We start from the raw sequence: 12,530 nt of genomic DNA, 5'->3' as shown, positions 1-12,530 counted from the left end.
ACACAATACTCTTTGCGCCCACATAATTTTTGGGGATGGGTTCCCATATTCCCTTTTCCAAGTAGTTGCATAAAGTAGCAACATATCAAGCAGAATGAGCTTCCCATCTGCTGTTAAGCAGGAGGTGGACATGTGATAAGCATTTACTCTTGTAAGACCGCTCACATTCACACCAAGGATATCTCTGTGTCACGCCCTTGCTGTCACAACATAAGCTAAAAAGTTTGTTCCAAGCTATACTACATCCCCCCCCCTTTTATGAAACAGTGCCTTCTTACTGAAAATTTGAAATGTTGCACAAGAGAACACTATATTTTTTATAATGCAATGCTGCTTCACATCATATATCCTTTCCTACTCGGTTTTGAGCTCTTCTGCCTTTGCAAATGATTCTTCTGGAAGCTGTCTTCACCTTCTGCTCCCCAAACTGTGTTCCTCAGGCTAAATTTTGTACACACTTGCCTGAAAATAACCCCATTTGACTTTCCTTTAAACTCAGGTGTGATGAGACAGAGGGACCAGGAATAGCTCACCACTATGTATGCATCTGTATGCAAACATGGTGTTTGCATAGGACATATAGAAGTATATAGGATTGGGGTGTTAGATTAAAGTGTCAGTCTATGTGAAGCATGGGGACATGGACTACCACTGCAGTGGAAGTGATTTGGCTTCATTTGTAGCTGGCCGAAGCCGAAGCCTCACAAATATGCTTTTGGACTTTGAATAGATGGACGTGTGGCAGCAGTTTTACAGCATAGCAAGAGGAACTCCACGTAAACGCTGTGTACACTTTTGATGCCAGGTTGTAGTAGCCTGACTCATTTTGACCTCGTCTGCAGTCATAGTGAGCAAGGAAGATGCAGAACCTTCCTATAGCTCACTGATTTCCTCAATTCCCATTCTATTTCAGTCGGCTTCATTCCTGCTTCAGAGTCCTCAGGAAAGGTCCTTGCTGGCCAATCTCAGACATGGTTCCGCTGCTTCCAAACCTCACCCTTACATCCTTCATTGCTCCCATCATTTCCTTCCTCATACCTACTGGGCCCTTGGCTGCGTAAGCCTGTTTCATCCCTCTACTCTAGTGCTGGTATTCTACTTCTGGTGAAACTTCACTCTGCTGACACACAATAGTGGCTTTAGAGGGAAGGAGGAGGAGGAGAAAATACTTTTATTTTCTATATAATTAAAAAGCTTTAGGCTAAAAGTAGGAGAGTTACAGAGAAAGATACACTGTAGAATAATGTCCAGCTGAACCGCAGGTGCCTTTTGAAGTGTGAAAATGTATAGCTATCTATTTAGGTTGAAAAATAGATGGGTGGACTTTAAATTATTTTTTAAAAACATTATTTTAAAGTGTTTTTTAAAAATAATAATAATATTCCTGAGGTTTTTAAAGCGAAAGCTGGGTAAAACAATTAGATTTGAAAATAATTGGCTTTGTTTGTAATGCAGAGATGTGAATTTACAAGTCTCAAATGGATTAGACTGAGAAAGCATGTTATTATCTAAATAAATCATGCAGCACCTATTTTCAATAATGATGCCAATAATGAAAATAGGAAAAGAATATGGAAGCTAGGGAAGGAAAAATGGGTTGCTTAATATGCTTGATTACAAAGCAGTAGTGCCAGTGATTTCATTAATACTAATAAACCCCAAGGGAAGAACATAAAGGATTTCTAAATGAAAATTAGGAAATATTAGAAACATACGGTGACAGTTTGAGGATGGAAATAAAAGGTTGTGTCCCCTTTGGCCAGACTGGCCTAGACAAGCCACAGAAATCCTTGAAAAGCCTTGTTGTTGTTTTGGAGATAATTGAATTCCATATGAAAACTTAAAACCAATATTTAGGACTTAATGTTTTGGAGTATTTGTCATGGGACAAATAACAGTTCATATTTCTGTCTACTCTACCACCAATTACCTCTGTGATTCTCAAGTCACCGCATTACCTATTCCTTCACTAGTGATGTGCCTGTTTCTGTGCCTCACACTTTATACGGTATATTTTTTATACACACTACATAAAGGAGGCCACACTGCTTTGGAAACGTTGTGTAGCCAAGAGACATTTCCCCATTTCTCTACCTAGGTTTCCTGGTTCCTCTAGGAAATGGTGTATCAGCACCTTCATTCTTGCCCTCTTGGAGTGTAAATTGCATCAAACCTCCAAGTCTCATAAAGCTAAGGGATGGGAAAATGTGAAATGAAGGAGACTACTGGTTATGGTTTTGAACACACTGGAATTGAACTGCAGCTCTGAATGGAGCAGCATAAAACACATTTTGAAGAGCTAACAGTCCTTAAAATTGAGCTCTAGAAATATCATCAGGCAGGGAATATAATTCATCAAGCTCTCTTGAGCCTTCAGAAAATGGTGACATTCCTATAGGTTTTAAATGATCGCAGCAAGCTACGTGTTCCTGCTTGCTGAGGGGTATTTTCCTTTGTTACACACATTTGGAAGAAGGCATCAGCTCTGCTGGAAAACGAAACTGGAAGCGAGAACATCTTTGCAGAAAAAAGGAGGGGAGAAAAAGGTAAGCTAAGTTTGTAATTTTTGAAATGTAGCACAACACCAGCAGAAGTTGCCTATGACTTCTGCCTTTGGGCAATTCCAGAGCTTGATTGTCATAGCTTTAAACAATCTCATATGGTGTTATTGATACTGCCTTCCTGCTAGCAGTGTTTGATTTTCTAAAGTATAAGAATTCATGTCCCTAAGAATGTCCAACTTCCAAGAGACTGCGATCTACTCCCAGTATAAAAACACTGGCAGCGATCTACCCGTTGGATAGACCAAAGTTGTTAAGCTTCTTTTGGGGAGGAACAGTCACAGTTGTTGATCTACTTCGGGGGAGGCTTCAGCAAAGTTGTTGAGCACTTCTTCTTTTTTGCCGATCAATCGGGATCACGAGATCGACCAGGAACGCCCCGCGATCGACCGGTTGGACATCCCTGCTAGAGAATGTTTTCATAGGACCACTACTTTATTTGTTCTTCCTTTATTTTAATATTTATACCCTGCCACAGGCCTACACCATAGCATAAAAAGGTAAAGGTAAAGGTACCCCTGACCGATAGGTCCAGTTGCGGATGACTCTGGGGTTGCGGTTGCGGCACTCATCTTGCTCTGTAGGCTGAGGGAGCTGGCGTTTGTCTGCAGACAGGTCATGTGGCCAGCATGACTAAGCTGCTTCTGGCAAACCAGAGCAGTGCACGGAAACACCGTTTACCTTCCCGCTGGAGTGGTACCTATTTATCTACTTGCACTTTGACGTGCTTTTGAACTGCTAGGTGGGCAGGAGCTGGGACCAAGCAACAGGAGCTCACCCCGTCGCAGGGATTCGAACCGCCAACCTTCTGATCAGCAAGCCCAAGGCTCTGTGGTTTAGACCACAGTGCCACCCGCGTCCCTTGCACCATGGCATAGACTATACTAAAAATAGCAATAACATGAAAATGTATATATATTTTACGGGCTGTTGCATTGCTTGTCAACTGAACGTGCCCCCTTCCCCCTTGATTACCCCCTTCCTTTATACCTCACCCAAGGCCCAACAGCTCCTTTAAGCCCCTTGGCTCTTCATAGCTTCTTCAAATCCCGCATATTCTCACAGCTCATCTGTTTCCCCATCCCTGCTTTGTACAAACTTAGGTTGCTTAAAACGGGCATTTTAAAACCATCTCTCTCTTTTTTCTCCCTTCCCTTGACTTCATGCAAATCAAGGATAGTGATGCAGCACTACAAGTCCTCAAAAGAGGGCTTTGCGATGGCAGCATTACATTTTATGTATATAGGAAGATGTATATACACACATCCTTAAAGCAACAAAACAGCACAAAGCATACAGGTATTAAAATCCCATTAAAGCAATTTAAAAATTATCATAAAGGTAAAGGGACCCCTGAACATTAGGTCCAGTCGTGACCGACATAAGTCCCCCCAAAAAGTCTGTTACTAAAAACCATAACCTTGAGCTTCCCAGAGGAACAATTTCTATGATGTGGGGATTGCTGATGAAAATGCCCATCTCTTCAATCCCTACAATTCTAAAGATAGCATTCTGAATAATGCTTTCTAGACATCCTTAGAGCGAGATGTTTTGGTCAGTAGCATATTCCAGCATTACACTACTATATTCTTACATCAAAGTTATGTGAAACACTTAATGAGTTGTGTTTAAGACTAATAAAACTGTTGTCACAATTTTTTGTTTAGAATACAGCATTTTCATTTCAGTTTCTCTACAGGAAACTCCTTATTATGCATAGCTGCCAAGTTATCCCTTTTTTAAAGGGATTTTCCCTTATGCTGAATAGGCTTCCTCGCGAGAAAAGGGAAAACTTGGCAGCTATGATTATGCACAATGAATGTGAAAGGGAATTCCCTTCAGAAAGCAGACAGGATTTCATGTGACTGGTCTATAAATATTTCTCATTTGTTGGCTGTCTTTATCACTGAAATATTCAGTTTTGTTAGGTTAAATGCCCATCAGGCACCGGTGTCCTTTAAAGATCTCCATTTACATTTTCTAGTCATTTGTGTAAGCCTGAGGCCATTGTTTTCAAGTGTCTGAGAGATGCTGCTATTTTTCCTTCTGACTGTCCTAGAGGTTGAAGCTTGTAGTAGTGCGAATAATTTTCCACGGCAGTTATTTCTGCTTGGAGTATTTATCTGAAATAATCTTTTGATGTTTATGTTCCAGCCATTTGACCTTTTAAGATTTCCTCCTAAGGTTAGTACTTGATTTCATTGTTAAGCAGAAAAGAGTTCAAGTTGCATTGCATGTGCTCAGATGTGGATGATGATGGCTGAGATACCCATCCTTTTCCTTGGTGTGGTATAATTTGCATGAAGCCATGATTTGGTGAGTAGGTCCATGTTGGACAGAGAATCTATGTTATCAAGGACTTTTAAAGATGTGAGAACGAGAATGTTCTGAAGGTATGCTATTGGCTTGTACAATAATACGGGAATAAATCAGGGTTCTACAGAGACCATTATGTACTGCCATTACCTAAACACCGCTCCTATTATTGTTGTTGTTTAGTCGTTTAGTCGTGTCCGACTCTTCGTGACCCCATGGACCAGAGCACGCCAAGCACTCCTGTCTTGCACTGCCTCCCGCAGTTTGGGCAGACTCATGTCGGTAGCTTCGAGAACACTGTCCAACCATCTCTTCCTCTGTTGTCCCCTTCTCCTTATGCCCTCAATCTTTCCCAACATCAGGGTCTTTTCCAGGGAGTCTTCTCTTCTCATGAGGTGGCCAAAGTATTGGAGCCTCAGCTTCACGATCGGTCCTTCCAGTGAGCCCTCTCCTATTAGGCACACCTATTATTATTTTGCAGTTCCTTCAACTTTCATTGAATCATGTTTTAAACCACACAAACATCTTAATAGCATAATTAATGTTCCCTGGACAGTCCCACTTTCTACTGTAGATGGGTATACTATAATGTTTGAATGCCCCCCCCCCCAAACCTCCAGGGCACAGGGAACTAGCACACTAATAAGAAGATATACTACACCCTTATTCCAATATGAAATAGGATTTTCTCATTGCAGGGAATTGTTTTAACGGTGGAATCATTCACGCAAGAAATCCATACAATCTAAAGTTATTATTATTATTATTATTATTTATTACTTATTGGGTTTCCCCAGCCACTCTGGGCGGCTTCCAACAAGAGATTAAAAATACATTAAAACATCAGTCATTAAACTTCCCTAGAAAGTGCTGCCTTCAGATATAAACATAAAATACATATGGACATAAAATCCTGCCTCATGTGATTTCATGTGATGGGTAGATCAGCTGTTAGGGAATTTTTAAAACAAGATACGAAAGGAGATAACTGAAAGCAACACTCCAACTGGATTTTTATTGCAAAATTGCTTGGCAGTCTCCATTCACTCTTTGAATTAAAGGCAGAAAGGAAGCAAGTCGCTGATTCCAGGACTTGTTACTTCTGTGTTTAGTATTAATAGATAAGCATGAAGAATGCCATAAATAAAGCAGGGTGGAGGGCATCAGTAACCATCTTGCAACTATGAATGTTCCTTAGTCAGCAATCTCTAATGGTCAAATCAGAGCAATGATTTAAAAGGAGAGTGTAAATACTTAAGGTATTTTGATATTTCCCTTGGTGGTTGAACAGAGAGACTCTTAAATTCACATTACATTTCTTTGATATTACACAATTAGCATTATTTCTCTACAAAAGTCTCGGTATTTAATGGGCTTATTTTGCTTTAATTACGTTCGAATTGTTCAACCACTTAAAAAGAGGTGTTTTTAATCAGCAGCGGGTATTAAAACTAATGGAAAGCAATTAGCCGAAACATTCTTGCTGAAGACTTTTGATCTAAAACCGATAGGTTAGGGCTTGCTGTGTAAAACCCAGAAATGAAGTACAAATGTTTGTTACAATTTTGAGAGAACGTCTGCTTCCTTGAGCCAGATTCAACTAACCCGGTGTGCTAGCATAAGCCAGAGTAATGACTCCCCCTAGTGCAATTGGCTTTCCCTTTTCTCTCTCCCTTGTGCCTCCCCTAGATCCACTTTAGAGGTTTGGGAGAAACTCCAGAACGGTGGGGTGGGGGGCCAAGAAGGGAGATAGTTTCATCTGGCAAGCAGAAATGCTTGTTCTGATAAAACTATCATAGCACAACGTCGAATTCCCTGGTCCACTTTTAAGTATATGAAGTGATCCATTACAGTTCACTACTGTATTATTGTGTATGCTTACCTCAGAGTGAAATAAAAATGTCGCACCATAAAATTCCAGTTGGAACTACAGATTGGAAAGTGACTGGTTATTTTACTATAGGGTGTTTGACCATTCTTCCACATGCTGTTTCCTTGGTAAAGATTACCCATTCAATTTATTGCTAGCAGTCCCCTGCTTTTCCGTTGAGCCTTGTGCCAGCTGGGAGAAGTTGAGGATGCATTCAGACCTCCTTTTATTTTATTTTCCCAGTGTTTGCTTACCTGATATTTTTCACATTTTATGGAATCTTTCACATGGTGTAAACGCCACTTCTGCAAATCTAGCAGATGTTTTGCACTCATTTCCATGTCAATTGCTTCCAGAAAAGCACACACAACTGTTTGCAACATTGTTAACCTAGACAATTACAAGAGTTTTGCATTGCGATTTTCCTGCTGTTTTCATGAATGATGCTGTGTGATGAAATTTGGGGCGTACAGTTCTTTCCTTCCATTTTCATTGGTTATAATGGGGAAACAGAAACACGTGCGTAAAGGGTGGTGTCCCAATGATGTCACACAACGCCCACTGGTGTAAATAAAATTTAGTGTGACATGCGGTGGTATATCACTCAGAAAGCTACAGTTCCACAGTGTAGCAGCTAATGCCATGTAAAAGGAATGTTAGACTCCAGGACAGAAGTGCTATCATAATCACCAGGAAGACATTATGCAACAATCCCAATGTCTAAATACAGCCTGAGTCTCCTTTTCTGAATGGATCAACAAATGCTTCTATTAGGGAAACCAGAGTGCAGAATGGCTTCAGATCTACTGTAGTTCAACTACGGCTTAAAAACTTCCCAACAATTCTGTACCTTATTCGCCCCCCAAGACCTTTCAACAGTCTTTGATGGTGTTGAGTGTTCATGACTTAGCTGAGAAACTGGATGGGAATTTTCAAGGTTGTTCTTCAGTGGTACCAACTGCTCTTGATAAGGAACATGAAAAGACCAGTGATACCAGTGAATGGACAGAAGGGGAGGGCTGTTGCTTTCACGTCCTGCTCTGCAGTTCCCAGAAGGAATCCCACAAAGATCCTATAGATGAGGGGTGTCCAACCAGTCGATTGTGATCGACTGGTCGATCCCTGGGAGGTTTGGGTTGATCGCGGTCAATTGCGGGCTCTTTTTCCTTTGCGTGGAAAAAAGAGGATCTGCCCCCCTCCTCCATTCCTGCATGATCGCTAGAATGGAAGACAGAGTTTTTGCTGTGAGGCTGTTTGTTTCCTGATCAATCTTTTGGTGAGTGACTTTTTCCTCTTCCCCCTAAAGAAAGCTCAACATTTTTGACCCGCCCCTCTAAAAAAAGCTCAACAAATTTGACTTTCCTCCCCCCAAAAAAGCTCAACACAGCCAGTTTTTTATTCTGTGAGTAGATCACAGTCTCTTGGGAGTTGGACGTCCTTGCTATAGATAACTACTAACAGTAAGCCCCACTCGTTTGGTGATAAGGAGTGTGGAGCCCAACTGCAAGTGAAACCACTTCCATAGAAGCCACAGTGCATGAAGAGTTCATCTTCAGCACCTTCCTGGCCTTAGGGTTAGGTGATTACATTTCTATTATCTTTTTACTCCCAAGTACTCCAGTCTGGGAATTACAATTGAGTCAAAGTCCTCCCAACCCACCCCCAATGCCAAAGGTGCCAATAGTGGCTAAACCAGTAGGGTCCTTTTAATTGCAAAAGGCTTCCCCCAACAGAAGCAGAGCTGAATTGTTGCACAGAGGCAAAACAAAAGGAAGAGGTAAACAGGGGGAAATATTCAAACAGAGATGAGCCTGAATTTGAACTCACTGAGATAACAGCAAAATTTCCATTCTCTGCCAAAGAAACAGGATCTAGGCTATGGAGATCAATATGAAAGATCAAAAGAACAATCAGAGATCAAACTAAAAAATTTCAAAGAGAGCCGAGGTAATCAAAGAGAGAAAAATGGAAGAAAGCAGAGCAGAGCAGCAGAAATGGGTGTTCAATAGAGCAACAGTACTTTTCTGTTCTTAGCATTGTTTTCTTAAAAGTAGCAGTCCTGAAAGCAATGTCAAAAAAATCCATTTCCACTGCTAAAATCTCTATGCATTTAATCTACATAAATTCAAAGATATTTTGGGAAACTGTATGTATGTTAAAGATTAAAATAAAAGTCAATTTCATTTTTACCAAAGTTGTTTTGGGAAATTGTACAAACACAATATGAGAGCGACTTTTAAGTGAAACAGTAAATTTAGCCAAGCATATTTTCCCCGTAAGCTGTCAGTTGAATTCAGGTTGCTATTTTGAAGAATCAAGTCAATATTTAGAAGTTGCCCTTTTGTTTTATTGTTCTTGCCATTCAGTCAGTTCTGTGACCTTTTCATTTCTTGTTCCAAAAAGAAAAAAGAAAAGAAAAAAGAAAAAAGAGAGAGAGACAGGGAAAGCAAAAGCACATAAGAGATAGAAACAAAAAAGTAATTACTGATGATTGATTTGTTGGCAGAAGATAAAAATTTCAGAAAACTATTGCAATGTGAGTAGTTTATATTGAGCACAATCTTCCAGACACTGCTATTTTCAACCATAATCAACAGGACTTTGTGGAGTTTTCCATCCAGATTATTAGAAAGGAATGGTACAGTACCATTGGTACTTATCCGTTAATGAGTTTTATTCCCATTATAATTACCTCCCGACAATCATAGTAGTTTGGTAGAGAAGAGGAGCCATTTTTATTGTTGTAATACAAAAATGTGTGTATTGTTTAAAATGCAGCACATTTGTTTTGATTTGATATGCAGTGCAAAATTTGACCTTCAAAATAAACAAAATAGTTCAGTTTGCTCACTGTTCTTCTCCTAATGAATTCATAGAATCATAGAGTTGGAAAAGACCACAAGGGCCATCCAGTCCAACCCCCTGCCAAGCAGGAAACACCATCAAAGCATTCTTGACATATGCCTGTCAAGCCTCTGCTTAAAGACCTCCAAAGAAGGAGATTCCATATTTTACACCTCAAAAATCTCCACAGTAACCACAAATTATGCAGTTTTTGCACGAGGCATTGAACAATGGCCTTCTCAGTAAAACATGACCTCTATAAAATGGATTTTTAAATATTTCATTCAGATTTCATGTAGAATAGCAATGACCAGATTTAGTTCAATAATATTTAAGTGTAGGCTGGAATGAATGTGGTGTTCTTTGTCTCTCTGTAATGGAAGCAACCGGGTAGTTGTGAAACTGGGCAGCTTCTTTCTATCCATTGCAAAATGTAACCATTTGTTACCTGAAAATGCTGCAGGTAATGTGGTAATAAATGAGATCTTTTTGTTGGAGAATGCAAGGGGAGAAGACAGAAAGATTTGTGTGGTGAGTGGTTGGTTCACAAATGCATGGATACCAGTTACAGGTAGGTAGCCGTGTTGGTCTGACATAGTCGAATCAAAATAAAAAATTCCTTCCGGTAGCACCGTAGAGACCAACTAAGTTTGTCATTGGTAATATTGTCATATACCAACGACAAACTTAGTTGGTCTCTAAGGTGCTACTGGAATGAATTTTACTGCTGTAACAGTAATTGAACCAGTTCAGAATATGCATCATTTACAGTATTCTCACAAGGAGGAGACTGAAAGCTTTCACTTTGATGCCGAACACATCCAGTCTTAAACAACCCACAGTTCCATGTGATGGTCAAACTGAGGTAACTATGCTTACTTAAACAATGGTTTCCAGACAAGCCACCCTTCCTGAGTGTTTTGGCCTGTTCTCGATAATACCTCTTGCTTTCCTAGGGGAGGGGCCTGCAGGTATAGAAACTAGACTACTGTAAAAAGGTAAAATTGGCATTCGTTGCTCCATCTGTTTTTGTCTCTGGCCTCCCCTCCACCATCATGTGGCCATTTGGGTTGAAATGGGTTCTCCCCCTGGTTCTAGAAGAAGATTCCTATTGGTTTCCCCCTGAAATGCAAAAAACATCTGATAATATGCAATACTTATTTATTTGCAAACAGCTGAAAAAAACCTAGATCTTGCACTAAACACATTAAAAAGCTGGAGTCTACCTGAGGACTTTACAATTTTATTAATAAACAGAAGGAAAATCCATATTTAGATCTCTTTCTCACAGGTTTGTCAGAGTGAGGGAGGTGGTGTAGCCTTCGTGGCTCTGTGCCCTCAAATTTCAGTAATTGGAGCAAATTATAATAGGCAACTAAAGCTTTCGTTAAATAAGCTCATGATTAAATTGAATAATACTAGCAGCCCTGGTATAAATTAAACCTCCTGCTATCTTACCCTAGTTTCAAATAACAGCTCTTTGTATTTTACAACTAAGAGAAATTAGATTGGACATGCACTCATTATGTCAGTGCAAATGAATGGCCTGCATAGAGTTTAATATTATGTACACTCATACTACTCACCAGCCATTATGCAATCGGAACACCATTTTTCATTTTTCTTAAATTTAACATGTAACCTCAGACACCAGTGTAAGACTTTTAACATGGAAAAGCTTTCAAGGGTGGCAAAGGTTTGGCAAGCTGCAGGGAAGCAATTGAGAGCCCTCGGATCAATTACAGGATAACGGTCTGGAGCCTGGGGATTCTACAAAATGAGAAAAGGTCCTATCAACTTTTCCAGCAAGATTTTGTGGAGACCAGCGGCCCTCCAACATATCAACTGGGACATGTAAGAGGTCATTGCTTCTGGACAGACTTAAAAGTGAGAACGGAAAGCCCTTAAAGGTAAAGGTAAAGGGGCCCCTGACCATCAGGTCCAGTCGTGTCCGACTCTGGGGTTGCGGCGCTCATCTCACTCTATAGGCCGAGGGAGCCAGCGTTTGTCCACAGACAGCTTCCGGGTCATGTGGCCAGCATGACAAAGCTGCTTCTGGCGAACCAGAGCAGCGCACGGAAACGCCGTTTACCTTCCCGCCGGAGCGGTCCCTATTTATCTACTTGCACTTTGATGTGCTTTCGAACTGCTAGATGGGCAGGAGCTGGGACCAAGCAATGGGAGCTCACCCCGTTGCAGGGATTCGAACCACCGACCTTCTGATCAGCAAGCCCTAGACTCTGTGATTTAACCCACAGTGCCACCTGGTGCTAATATTATTCTCAAGAAATTCTAGAAATTTATTTAGGGGTGATACTGATTGTTAATATTGAACCACTTTCCATTTTTGAAAAGGATTTGCCCCAGACTGTCCAAGGATGGCCAATTGCTGACCTGTGAAATGTTAAAACCATTGGTGGTACCTCAGGTTAAAAACAGTACTGTTTATGGACACTTCGGGTTACAAACTCCACAAACCCTGAAGTAGGTATCCTGGGTTGCGAACTTTGCCCCGGGATACGAATGCAATCTGCTTCCGGGGCCACGGGAGGCCTATGTAGGGAATGCACGCCTCAGGTTAAGAACGCTTCGGGTTAAGAATGGACTTCCAGAATGAATTATGTCATAACCCGAGGTACCACTGTATGTAACAAAACAGAACAATACAAAACACACCTAGACATTGAAGGAGTCCTAAACTTGCAGTGACTTGTTGAAATGAAAGTATCCTGCTTTAACCAGCCTCTTGTGAACAGCAATGCTCCCTTCTATATACATATCTACCATTTATTGATGAGGTTATTTTTGGGTGGGAGGGGGTACCCCTTATTGCCAGGTCATGAAGATGGTTTAAATTCAGAAACAAGAAATTGTTGTACTCTTTGAATGGGAGAAAATAATAGAACCCTCATCATTACAGTCTGATATTTTGTAATTTC

This window comes from Zootoca vivipara, chromosome 10 (genome assembly GCF_963506605.1).
Source record: "Zootoca vivipara chromosome 10, rZooViv1.1, whole genome shotgun sequence".
Lineage (NCBI taxonomy): Eukaryota > Metazoa > Chordata > Lepidosauria > Squamata > Lacertidae > Zootoca > Zootoca vivipara.
The sequence above is the reverse complement of the archived record's forward strand: the minus strand, read 5'-3'. Positions refer to the sequence as shown.